At 48.7% G+C, this 11,992-nt stretch overlaps 1 long non-coding RNA gene across 2 annotated transcripts; it reads left to right on the plus strand.

The window, feature by feature from the left end:
* Positions 1 to 54: 54 nt before the first annotated feature.
* LOC311597457 lies at positions 55 to 10,177 on the plus strand. 2 transcript variants are annotated; one of them, XR_014779242.1, is made up of 4 exons: positions 55 to 282; positions 2,997 to 3,073; positions 6,092 to 6,277; positions 9,592 to 10,177. It is a non-coding gene; the product is annotated as an uncharacterized lncRNA (long non-coding RNA). The 2 variants fall into 2 exon arrangements; XR_014779243.1 differs by lacking the exons at positions 6,092 to 6,277; positions 9,592 to 10,177 and adding an exon at positions 3,298 to 3,844.
* Positions 10,178 to 11,992: the final 1,815 nt, after the last annotated feature.

Here is an 11,992-nt window from a genome sequence, read left to right on the forward strand (position 1 = left end):
CCAAGAGAGTAAATCTATTGGTTGGCACCCCCAGCCCCAAAACTTACAGTGCACACAAGTTACATACTGGAGGTTGAGCTAAGGGGATGAGGTGGGTTGGGCTAGCCAGGGGGGCCTTCCTGGAAGAGGTGGGCCACAAGTCCCTTTTTCATATCTATGGCTGTTGTTTTACCAGACCAGTACCAGAGCTCAGTGGTAACTACAGTCAGAGCTTCAGGGTTAGGGAGGACTTTCCAAAACAACAAATCAGTACATCTGTCTGGAGGCCAGGAGTGGAGTTTTGTAAGTCTACTTAGGGGGCTAAGTGGCCCTTAGTGAGTGAGTCAGTCCTCTCTCTCTCTCTCTCTCTCTCTCTCTCTCTCTCTCTCTCTCTCTCTCGTGTGTGTGTGTGTGTGTGTGTGTGTGTGTGACTCTCTACCTTATTTTTTGAAACAGGGTTTCCATTCAGCCTGGCTATACTGGCTGGTCAGTGAGCTAGCTCCAGGTACCCACATTTTTCTGTCCCCAGCACTGGAGTTACAGATGCATACAACTACGTCTGGGTTTTTACGAGGGTCCACATTGTCCGCTGACCCATCTCCCTAACCCTCTATTTTATTTACCAGTGTACCCAGAGAGCATGATCTTGACCAAGTTAAGTCAGTTGGTTTGAGTACCAACTGAATGAATAATTTAATAGAATAAGAATAACTGACTCTGCCAGGTGCGGTGGCACAGGCCTTTAATCCCAGGACCCAGGAGGCAGAGGCAAGATGTGCTCTGTGAGTTCAAGGTTGACCTAATCTACATAGTTTTAGGACAGCCAGGACTACATAGTGAGGTGCTGCCTTGAAGAAAACAGAATAACTGACATCCTCTCATTTATTGTTCCGTGCCTTGTACATGTCCTTCTCCCCTCCTAACCTGATTTCCTTCAGACTAAGGTCACTTATTCCGATCCCATCCCCCACCCTGCTCTCCTCCCCAGCAGCTTCCTGGTGGTGCGTAGATCTGAGAAGGTGGCGCCCCTTGGCTCCAGAGTCGTCATCTCCACCCTCAGCATTGCTTGCCTTTCTGTTCAGGTCTGGAATGTCTGGAAAGCATCTTTAGTCATTAGCCAAAACCAAATTGCAGTCAGGAGCTCCAAGGTGGAACTTGGAGTCTGACCTCAAATTTGGATGCTCCTAATCCCGCCCTCCCCCCCTCCACCCACCCTCCCCCTGCCCCCGGATTCCCCAGCCATGAAATCAAAACACAATCAACCTTGTCCTTTCATATCCTTATTAACTGAGTTGTCCATATGGAAATCTTTCGTGGACACACTCATTGTCTCGTCGCCTGTAACTGTCCTGCTGGCTGGAGGCACTACAAGAAGTCTCTGAAAGCCCAGCGCCTGTCCTCTGTCTGGTGCTTCCTGGTCCATATGTAGGAAGATAGCGATGCCGAGCGCCCCTGCGCCTTAGCCCGCTGCCCCAATTCTCCACAGAGCTGGAGAGGTGGGCGGCACCAGTAGGTACTGAGTGGAATAGGAATCGAGTCCGACTCCTTGCACATCAGAGCGGCTTCATTTGGAGGTCTGTGAGGTTTCCAAGTTAAATGTGGGAAGCAGGAGACACCGCGTGGGCGTTGCTCACTGCGCTGATGACGGATGCCTCTGTTCCTCCACATTAGCAATGCACAGTGCGGAGAATTAACTGCAAGCTTCCCCGAGAAGAGGAGGATTGGGCAGAGACCAGTTGGAACAATCTGAATGCTAAACGCAACTTGGTTTCTAAAACGAGTGTGGTGGACGTAGATCATCTGCTGAACTTCCTTTAACCTTCTGCTCCCTGCGTGCAAATGCTGCTGGGTCATAATTCTACTCCAAATTAGCCCGTGCCAGTCGGCTCATATTACTGAAACCTCATAGAAACAACATAGAGGCTTAATATTCAGGCAGAATCAGAGAAACTGCACAGAACACAAAGGGCCTGAATCTGACCTACACCTTTTCAGATACTTTTTTTTAAAAAATGTATTTATTTGTGTATGTGAGTGTATGCCCATGCACGTGTGTGCACAATTGTGTATGTATGCACAGAGACCAGAATAAGGCATTGGATGCCCCCCTCTATCACTGTCCATGTACCCCACTAAGTAATAACCTGGCATTTAATGAGGCTCTCTCACTGAACCTGGGGGTCCTGCTTTCTCCATAGCCTAAAAGACAGCAAGCCCCAGCTGTTCTTCTGTCTCCTCCACGTCAGAGCTGGGGTGACAGGTGTGCACCAGGTGCCCAGCTTGTCACGTGGGTGCTGAGATCCAGATCCTTGGCCTCATGGTTGTGCGTCAAACTCTCAATGACTGAGCCGTCTCTCTAGGCTCCCTTGCTGATTCTTACCAGCTCTTCGCATCTCCTGGGACTAAAGAGTCCTTGTATCCGTATCTGAATATAATTGCCAAAGATTAGGGATGCCAGGTTATTACTTTTAAGCCCTGCCTCCCTTGCTCTCTTGCTCTCTCACTCTGTCTTAGAAATCTAGCTTTCTGCTTTAAATCTCAGTGCATGGAGATGCCTCAGGGCAGGAGAGTCATGTGTTCTGAAACGGCCCCCTTGGGGTTAGCATTACAGATGCACACTTGGACCATCTTTCCTCCTTAGGACTCTGGCTATTAGCTGATGTGTTGCATTGGTGAGGAGGGAAGGGGCCTTCAAGGGGGCAGGGCACTCTGACCTTCAGACATTTCAGACTTTTGCCTTGTTTTTGTTTTTGTTTTTCTTTTTGTTTGTTTGAAATAGTATGTCACTGACCTGGAATTTACTAAGTAGGCTAGGCTTACTGGACAGCAAGGTCAGGGGTCTGCCCATCTCTGCCTTCCCAGCACAGGGAGTATAGGTTATGTGTTACCACACCCAGACCTTACCTGAGTTTGTGGAGCGGGGTGGGGGGGTAGGGTGGAGGTTGGGGGGGTGGGGGGGTTGGGGTGGGGTGGGGTGGCTGAGTTCAAGTAAGAAAGCTCTTGGGTTGTGGTACCAGGCAGACTTGTATCTAAATCAGGATGCCGTTTCACCAATAACATGACATCGGTCCCAGCTGTGGGGAAAAGTGACCAGGTAGGTACATGTCACCTTTGGACTCCTGCTTGGCCTCTGGAAAGTGGAGGGCCTAAAACCCTTTCCTCTCAAGAAATAAGATGCACTAAGCTTGTATGGGGTACATCACTTTCCTGCAACCATCTTTTCCTGTTCCGGGCTCGAGTGTGCTCCTTTGTTCTGCTTAAGCTTGTACGTCATACGGCTCCCAGCCAGGCACCCCCCAACCACCCCCACCCCACTAGATCTCTTCCAGGTGGAAAGGGAACAAGAGCCTGTTGCACAGAAGGGTAATCATCCTGTGTTGGCAGCAGACCGAGACCCCTGGCCACAGGAGGACAGACACCCACTATTGAAGCCTTTCCTATTCCATCTCATCTTTGTGTGACTAAAGTGTGATTCCATCTGGTGCTGGGTGACTTGCGTTGTTTCCTGGCGACACCTGCCAGCCGTGGGGTGGGTTGACACCCTGAGCCTGCTGCTCCTGGCTGCAAGCATTGTTGTGCCATTTGCCATCTTCCACACAATAGGACTCCTCCCGGAGGCGGAACAGAAGTCACTCATTTGACACCATCTCTCCTTACCCTGTGTGAATCTTGGTATCCTCCCTGTGCCTCGGGGGATGGTAGTGACTGTTGGGCCTGGAAGAAAAAAAAAAGGAGGCAGCATCTGTCTGTGAGGAGCCCAGCATGGCTGGCCCGCACAGTGGCACCAGCACCCAGGCCTTACCTCATCCCCAGCCTCCCCATTGCTATTCCCTATGTCCAGAGCTTGTTCCTAAAAATCACTATGATCAAGATGCCTCCGGGTTCCATGAGGCTTATAGTAACATGTGAGCCCACATTAAAAGATCCCACAAACCTGTCAGTTTCTGCTCCTTTACGTGTACCCAGGAACCTAAGAATTACTTAAAAAGTAGTATATGAAGAACCGAGGTGACTTGCGTTCCCTTAGTGCCAACACCACATGGCACAACTCTGAAACGTCACTACTTGGCTGCTGCTTCTCTGTTAATAGTACCAGGACCCCTGGGATCTGGGACAGTCGGGATCTCTATATAAATCATGCACACCGAAGACGTTTTGCTGTACTTTTCTATTTGCCTCTCTTTGTGGGGAGCCAGGATAAGTTTAGACTTTGGGTGTCAGGCTTTCTGCCCTCACTCCCACAGAGCGGGGTATTTCTGACAATCTGGAGATGGCTGCATGTCATGTGTCACCTGTGTGATAGGAACAGGGGTGAGGGTGGAGCGGGTGGCAGCACCCTCTTCTGAGCACTGGGGTGTTGGAGTCTCCCTAGTACCAGAGCAATCCATCTATGCTGTGAGTTTACTGTACTACTGGGGTGCCTAGGAGTTATTTGTTGCACTCTTGGGGGAGCCCACCTACTGTCTACAACACTAAAAATGACCCACAAGAACCATTCCAGATAAAAGCAAGCTGGGGTGACAATTCTTTGGATCCCGTGCTGTCCCAGGGGACTTTGCTCCCACGGCTCCATGGGGAGGGAAGCTGGCACACTCCCCTGGAAGCTGCACGTGGTAATGATGGGGTGGGGGTGGTGAATGCTGCATCCCAAATTGTAACGCGAATGGGAAGAGTGCAATGGAGAGGAAAAAGGACAAGACATTCCTGAGAACACCAGGGACAGCTAATGGAGGGAGGGAAAATAACGTGGCTAATTACGTCTCTGAAGGCTATCCATTCCAAAATAAATTTTTAATGAAAAAAATAATGCATTTCCCCCTGCAACTTAAATCTGGCAGAGGAGAGAACAGGCTGAGCCTCTTGGTGCAGGCAAGAGCAGTGATGTGTGTCTAGGGGCAAGCATCCTCTTCACCTGTCATTTCCCTAGCATCCTAATCCCCAGCAGCCATTCGAGGCAGGGTCCCATGGAAGCCACAGGAAGGGGCCAAGGGAAACTCACATACAAACCAGGGTGACTCCCTCGCACCATGCAAACTCAGAGCCTGTCTGCTCATCCTCTGCAGAGGCCTCCTCCAGGAAGGGACCCTTCCAGTTTCATCTTCCACCAGGGAATGCTGGCTCTCAAATCCAGGGTAGAAAGATGAACTCTTCCCCTCCCCGCCCCCCACCTCCCCAGACGAAAGCTATTACCCAACAAGCTTTGTTTGTTTGGGAGAAAATGAGCTCCATTCCCGTCTCTAAGACAATCTGTAGATCAGAACATGGAGGGAGAAGCCGCCAGCTCAGAGCCTGACACAACTGGACTCATATCCTGCTCTTAGAACTTTTACTTGTCATTGCACATTGCGAACACATAGTAAGCAGCGGCTCTCTGGGGTAGTATGTGTTCTGGAATGTACCGCAGCAAATCTTGAGCACTGTCATTGAAACTGGTGAGATTTCCAGACTGTCAGTGGCTACCTGGGGTGGGCAGCAGGGAACCCTGGATTAGCTAGGGGGTTACTGAGGCTGCTGCTGGCCCTTGACTTCAGATAGGCTATATAATTCCAGTACATAGGAGGCCAAAAGATGGAGCCAGCCGGAAGCCCCCACAAGCAAAGGGTAGCTGATGTGCTCAAGGGCTCATGGGAATCCAAAACACCCTGGCCTCAGGCATTCTGTCATTTTTTTTGTGACATTCTTCAAATTTAGGAGTATATAAGCACTTCTAAAAGTCTTTATGCATGTGTGCGTGCACACACACCCACACACACCCACACACACCACAACAACTGACAGGGATTCTACCATGTTCCCTTTACAAGGGCAGCACCTCTGGGCCTTGATGGTCATGGTGGCAATTCCCAGGAGAAGTCATCATCTCTGGTGTGGTTCTAAGCAGCCAAGGAGGGAATGGGCAGGAGAAAGGTTCATGGGGGACACAGCAAAGGGACCCTAGGACTACTGTGTTGGGGTTGGAAGAGGTGAAAGAGGATGTCGAAGGTCAACCTTGGGGACCTGAAGACAAAAGAAGTTTCCAGAGCCCAATTGCCTTACACCAGGCATACTGCAGAAGCTTAGACACAGGAGATATTTCTTTCCTGCTTCATTCTCCATTCTTTCCTTTTTCTAGAAATATTCTATTCCTCACACCCGGGGCCACGTTGGGAGACTCATCTGACTTAAGGACACCTATGGAGCGTCACCACAAGCTGCAAAGTCCCCAATTTCCAAGCCAGGAACTCCGCAGCTACCAGGACCTGAGGTTCCAGTCCACATCAGTCTGGTCTCCATGGCGCTCATCTCAGGCCAAGATCTGGTCAGTGGATGCTGAGATCGCCGCGTTGCCCATGCGCAGCAATGGTGTCCCTGGGGTTCTCAGCCATTCTCGGGGGGGGGTCTATCTCTGAAAGGCAGGAGATAAGTAGGGGACCTGACTTGATCTGAGCTTGAAATGCTTTCGCCCTGCAGCTTAGAGAGAGAGAGTGGAAAAACCCCACCGCACTCACCAGTGTCGACAGGCGGATGTTGTTCCTGCCCCTACGGACACCCAGATTCTCCCTAATGACTGTTCTCTTTCTTCTCCACTTTCCCCTCCCCAGCCTTTCAGATTGCAGCGATCCTGTAAACCTCACAGTCCCTGAACCAGCTAGAGGCAACGCTGATGAGAAATGTTTCTGCCACTCCCCAGAGGACAGAGCCTACAGACTTGGGGTGCAGCCCAGCCTGCAGAACAGCCCTCTGCACTAGTGAGACTGTGCAGGAAAATGTTCGGTGGAGACAAAAGGGAGCCAGCGAGGTCAGGATTACAGGTGCAATCGCTCTGCAGCAGCATCCAGCAAGGACACTTCTACGGCTTGAACCTACCTGGCAGCACCCCCACCCGCAACCCCCACCACATCCACAGGCTGGTCTGGACTACCTGGACCAGGAGTTTTAAACCAGAGCCCTGAAAGCATCCACAGCAACTGTAGTTACTGGAGAAAAGCCCCAGAGAAGGGCACTAACTTGCTCAAGGTCGCACAGCATATCAAAGGCAGCCTTATAACTAGAATCCAGTCTCCTGCCTCTTGGCCCAGCAGCGTTAGATCTTGGCAAAAGGTGATGTTTGAAAGCAGACTTTGAAGAGAAGAGAGGGCGTGCCTGGGAGGTGGGGGGGATGGGGGGGTGATAGGAGCGTCTCAGAGGGCCTCGTGTCTTGGCACTTAACATTCACTACCTTTTCCTCCTTGCATCCGACACTGATCCAAGAGGGAGGTCAGAAAATGGCAGATCTCACGCATGCCCCTGGCCCCAGGGGTGGCAGGGAGGCAAGGCAGAGCAGAACAGGCCAGGGCAGGGCTGGGTTCTGCCTGCTCTGCTCTGGGTTTCTCGGCCTGCAGCAGCACGTGACACACCGCACTACGCAGAGGCTGAGATAAGAAGGAGGATTGATCTTTTCGCTGCTTCAAAGGGAACTGAAGTCAGCCCTGTCCTTGCTGTGGATCAAAGTTCTGCAGAGGATGTCTGTGCGCCTACCCAGCCCCCGCCCAGGGCCCCATGGGCACGATACCTGTTCCTACTATGCTCAGACCTTCCTCCAGCCTTAGTGCAAGCTGGACAGCCCCTATCTCCCAAACAGGGATGCAGGAGCCCAGGAGGCAGGGTTCCAGTTCCCACCAGCTTGTCTCCTGGACCATGTCTTTCTAGTCAGTGGATGCTGAAAACATCTCATTGTTCAGAGGAGTAAATGGGGCAGAACGAGGTCGGGTTACTTGTCCACAGGCACGTGCGCATTATCCCTAGGGAAAACTCCGTTCTTGTGTGTGTGTGTGTGTGTGTGTGTGTGTGTGTGTGTGTGTGTGCATGAGCGCGTGTGCCTCTTCATGTCTTTGTGTGTGTGCATGTACATGAAAGCCAGAAGACCATCTTGGGTATTGTTACTAAGGACCCACCCATCCACCTTGTGATTTTTGAAACTTTCTGGTCTCTAGTTTGCCAAATAGGTGAGGCTGAGTGGCCAGCAAGCCCAAGACTCACCAGGCTAGGACTACAGCCCAGTACACTCAACTATTCTGAGTGGGTTCTGCAGCTAGAACACAGAAAGTCCATCTTAAGGTGGAGACGTGCTGTTCCTCCCTCAGAGGCTGTGGGAGCAACAGGCTTGTGTGCATACACACCACCCCCTCAAAAAAAAAACCTACAGAATTAACCTATGTAAAAGGATGGACAGGGCTGTTTCCAGAATAGTGTCCTTTTAGAAATTCTCACTGTAAGCCAGGTGTGGTGGCGCACGTCTTTAATTCCAGCATTCGGGAGGCAGAGGTGGGCTGTGAGTTTGAGGCCAGCCTGATCTACAAAGTGAGTCCAGGATAGGCAGGGTGACACAGAGAAACCCTGTCTCAAAAAAGTAAAAAAACAAAACAAAACAAGAACCCCCCCCCCTTTTTTTTTTTTAGACAGTCTCACTGTGTAGCACTGACTGGCCTGGAACTCTCCTTGTAGACCAGACTGGTCTTGAAAGCTTACAGAGATCCATCCGCCTCTGCCTCCAGAGTGCTGGGATTAAAGGTGAGCACCACCACACCCAGCTTAAAACTTATTTTTGGTTATGTGTATGAGTGTGCGTCTGTGTGGGGCAGGGCGATACGCGCACACTAATGCAGGTGCTCATAGGGGCCAGAGGCATCAGGCCCTCCTGGAAGGAAGGTTCCAGGTGGCTGCGAGCCACACAACACGGGTTCTGGGAACATGAGTCTCTTTGCAAGAAGAGCACTTCATGCTCTTAACCACCGAGGCATCTTGCCAGGCCCCCTAACTCACCGTTTCGCATTGCCTCCTTTGTCCTGACCTTCCCAGACAGCCCCACCAACCACACCAGACTCTTCTCTTTACAGTGTTCTGCCTTGTGTGAAAAATATTCTTATCCGGTCATTCTTCAAAGCAGTGCAAATCCCCAGGTCCTTAGGCTGATGATGGTCAAGGCTCTGGAAACCCTGGGAGGCTGTGTGACCTGGTGGCCAAAGCATGAGTTCCTGGCTCAAACCTCAGGATGCCTCAAGCTCCTCAAGCTCACAGCTTTGGATTCCACGGCAGTGGTTTAATTTCCAGTTCCATCTTGTTTTACACTGTAGTCACTTGCCGGCTGCACGGACAAAGGCTGCCCCCACAGCATTCTATCACAAGAGGCATCTTGGTTTCTGAAGCACAAGGCGAAGTGCACACAGTGACGGCATGTTCCTGTGAACACGCTCCTGTCCGTTACTGTGTCGGGGGACTTCCAGACACAGTGCCCCTCCTACCAACTTCTTGGAATTTGGCTTTCCACAGTTTCAGTTATGTTTTGTTAATCATGACTTGAAAGCACTAAATACATTCAGAAAGAAACATTTTGTGCATTTGAAATCATGCACTGTTCTTAGTAGCACCGTTAACTCTCTCTGTGTCCTGGACCATCCCACCCAGGACAGGACTGTCTGTTTCCCTGGACAGGAAAATAGGGTGTTTTGAAAGGGGAGGGACCATACCCACAGAACTTTTATCATATTTCATTACTACATTTGTTAAATTGTTCTATTTTATGATTCGCTGCTATTTTTAACCTTTTACCAAATCTAGTTTTTCTGTTTTGTTTTGTTTTGTTTTTTTAATCAGCTTTATCATTCTGGTGAGATGGCTCAGTGCATAAAGACACTTGTCACAAAGCCTGACAACACCCATTACACCCTGGGACACAGGTGAAGGAAAGAACCAACTCTTGCAGGTCGTTCAGAGTCAATCAGTGTCTTCCGGTCATGGCATCACCACAGAATCTCTACACTAATGAAGCCAGCGGCTGAGGATGCCTGGACAGGACCGAGCCAGCAGCACTCTAGTCTATGCGTGGACATGGAGTCACTGACAGATGGTAGAGGGAGAAGTCAGTTTTCTTTAAGGGTGTGGCCCCTGGAAGGTTGACCATGCTCCAGAGTATGGTTCCCATATTCATGAGTATATATACATCAAATTGGAATAGATTGGTTATAAAAAAAAAATAGAGAGAGAGAGAATGGCAGACAGAAAGTTAGCTGAGAGAAGTGATGGTGGGGTGGATCTGAGAGAAGTTAGAGATAAATATGGTCAAAATATATTGTATGGATGCATGGAATTCTCAAAGAATTAATTAAAAAATAATGTGCTTTTAAAAAATCATTGTATGGAAATCTTAGTATATCCACAGTTCCAGCATCTACTAGGAAGATGTACCCATAGCTAGGAGAGGGCTAGCATAGCTCTCTGTGACTCATTTTTAGTTTATTTCCATTCGTGACAGAGAGCATAGCTATGTTCATTATTACTTCATTTTAAGTTAAGGTTTGCATTATGCCTCAGGATACCTTCTTAACCGGAGCAATTGGAAAAGAACGTGTATTCTGCTTGTCAGATGCTGATGTCAGTCCCATTGTGCTTTGATAGTGTGCTCACATCTTCTGTGTCCTCACTGAGTCCCCTCTACGTTTCTATCAACTATTGAGCCATGGGAGATGGGTCTGTTCTCTACTTCCTCTCTCAGTTCCCTCATGCTTTGAAGTTCTATCCTTAGACAAGCCTCTTTTAGGGTTTTGCGTCTTCTAGATGAACAGATTCCTTTGTCCTCGTGTAAAATCCCTCAACATGAATCTTCCCATGGCATCTATTGTTTGATATTAAAATAGCCATTCCAGCATTAAAAAGTGCTTGTAACACTTGTGATGCTTTGTTGTTGTTGTTGTTGTTGTTGTTGTTGTTGTTGTTGTTACGCTTCTGTGGTAGGTTATGGTGTGGCTTGGCCTCGTGTTGCCAGGTTGTCTTAAAGTGACTATGTAGCCTGACCTTGAACTCCTGATCCTCCTCTCTCTCTCCCAAGTGCTGAGATTACAGGCATGTGCCAGCACACCCATCTTGTCCCTTTTCTTTTAGCCTACCTATGTCATTATATTTAGATCACATTTTGTTTGTTTGTTGAGAGAGGATCTCTCTATGAAGCTCTAGTTGTCCTGGAACTCACTCTGTATACCAGACTGGCCTGGAAATCACAGAGATAGGCCTGCCCCTGCCTCCCTAACCCTGGGATTAAAGGCCACCATGCCCATCTTGAGAATATATTTCTTATAATTAGCATACAGTGATTTGGGTTTTTTTAAAAAAATCTAACCTGGAAGATCATTTTTGAACTTACATCTTTAAGCCATTTATATTTAATACATTCACATGATTGGGATCAGTTCTCCCATTTTGTTATTTGTTTCTTCTGTTTTTAATTCTTGTTTCCTCTTTTATGTATTATTTAAAAATTTTTTTGGTATTGACTGTAGTATCATCTTTTAATTTCTCTGTTGGCTTTCAATCGTTGTTTGTTTGAGACTGTCTCATATAAGCTCATATTGACCTCAACTCTCCATGTAGCTGGGGGATAGCCTTGAACTTGGGGGGAGGATAGCCTTGAACTTGGGGGAATAGCCTTGAACTTGGGAGGGATAGCCTTGGACTTTGGATTCATCTCCTTCCTTCTCCCAAGTACTGGAATTATATATAGGCATTACCACCACACCCCAGATCTCTGTTGGCTTTTTCACTTTATCTTTTTGTATAGTTTCAATTAGAACAATTTAAGTTATTGGGTGTGTGTATGTGTGTGTGTGTGTGTGTGTGTGTGTGTGTGTGTGTGTGTTGTGTATGGGTGGGGAGCACATATGTTACAGTACATGTAGATCAGAGGACAACTCTGTGAAGCCAGATCTCATCTTCTACCTTTATGTAGATTTCAGGGATTGAACTCAGGTCTCCAGGATTGTGCATTTCCTGTTGGTTGGTTGGTTGGTTGGTTGGTTGTTGGTTGCTTGGTTGACTGGTTGGTTGTTGGTTGGTTGGTTGGTTGGTTGGTTGTTGGTTGGTTGATTGGTTGGTTGTTGGTTGGTTGGTTGGTTGTTGGTTGCTTGGTTGATTGGTTGGTTGTTGGTTGGTTGGTTGGTTGGTTTTTCAAGATATGGTTTCTCTGTGTAGTCTTGGCTGTCCTGGACTCTAAGTATACCATGAA

The sequence above is a fragment of the Acomys minous genome, assembly GCF_964271855.1.
Source record: "Acomys minous genome assembly, chromosome: 5".
Classification (NCBI taxonomy): Eukaryota; Metazoa; Chordata; class Mammalia; order Rodentia; family Muridae; genus Acomys; species Acomys minous.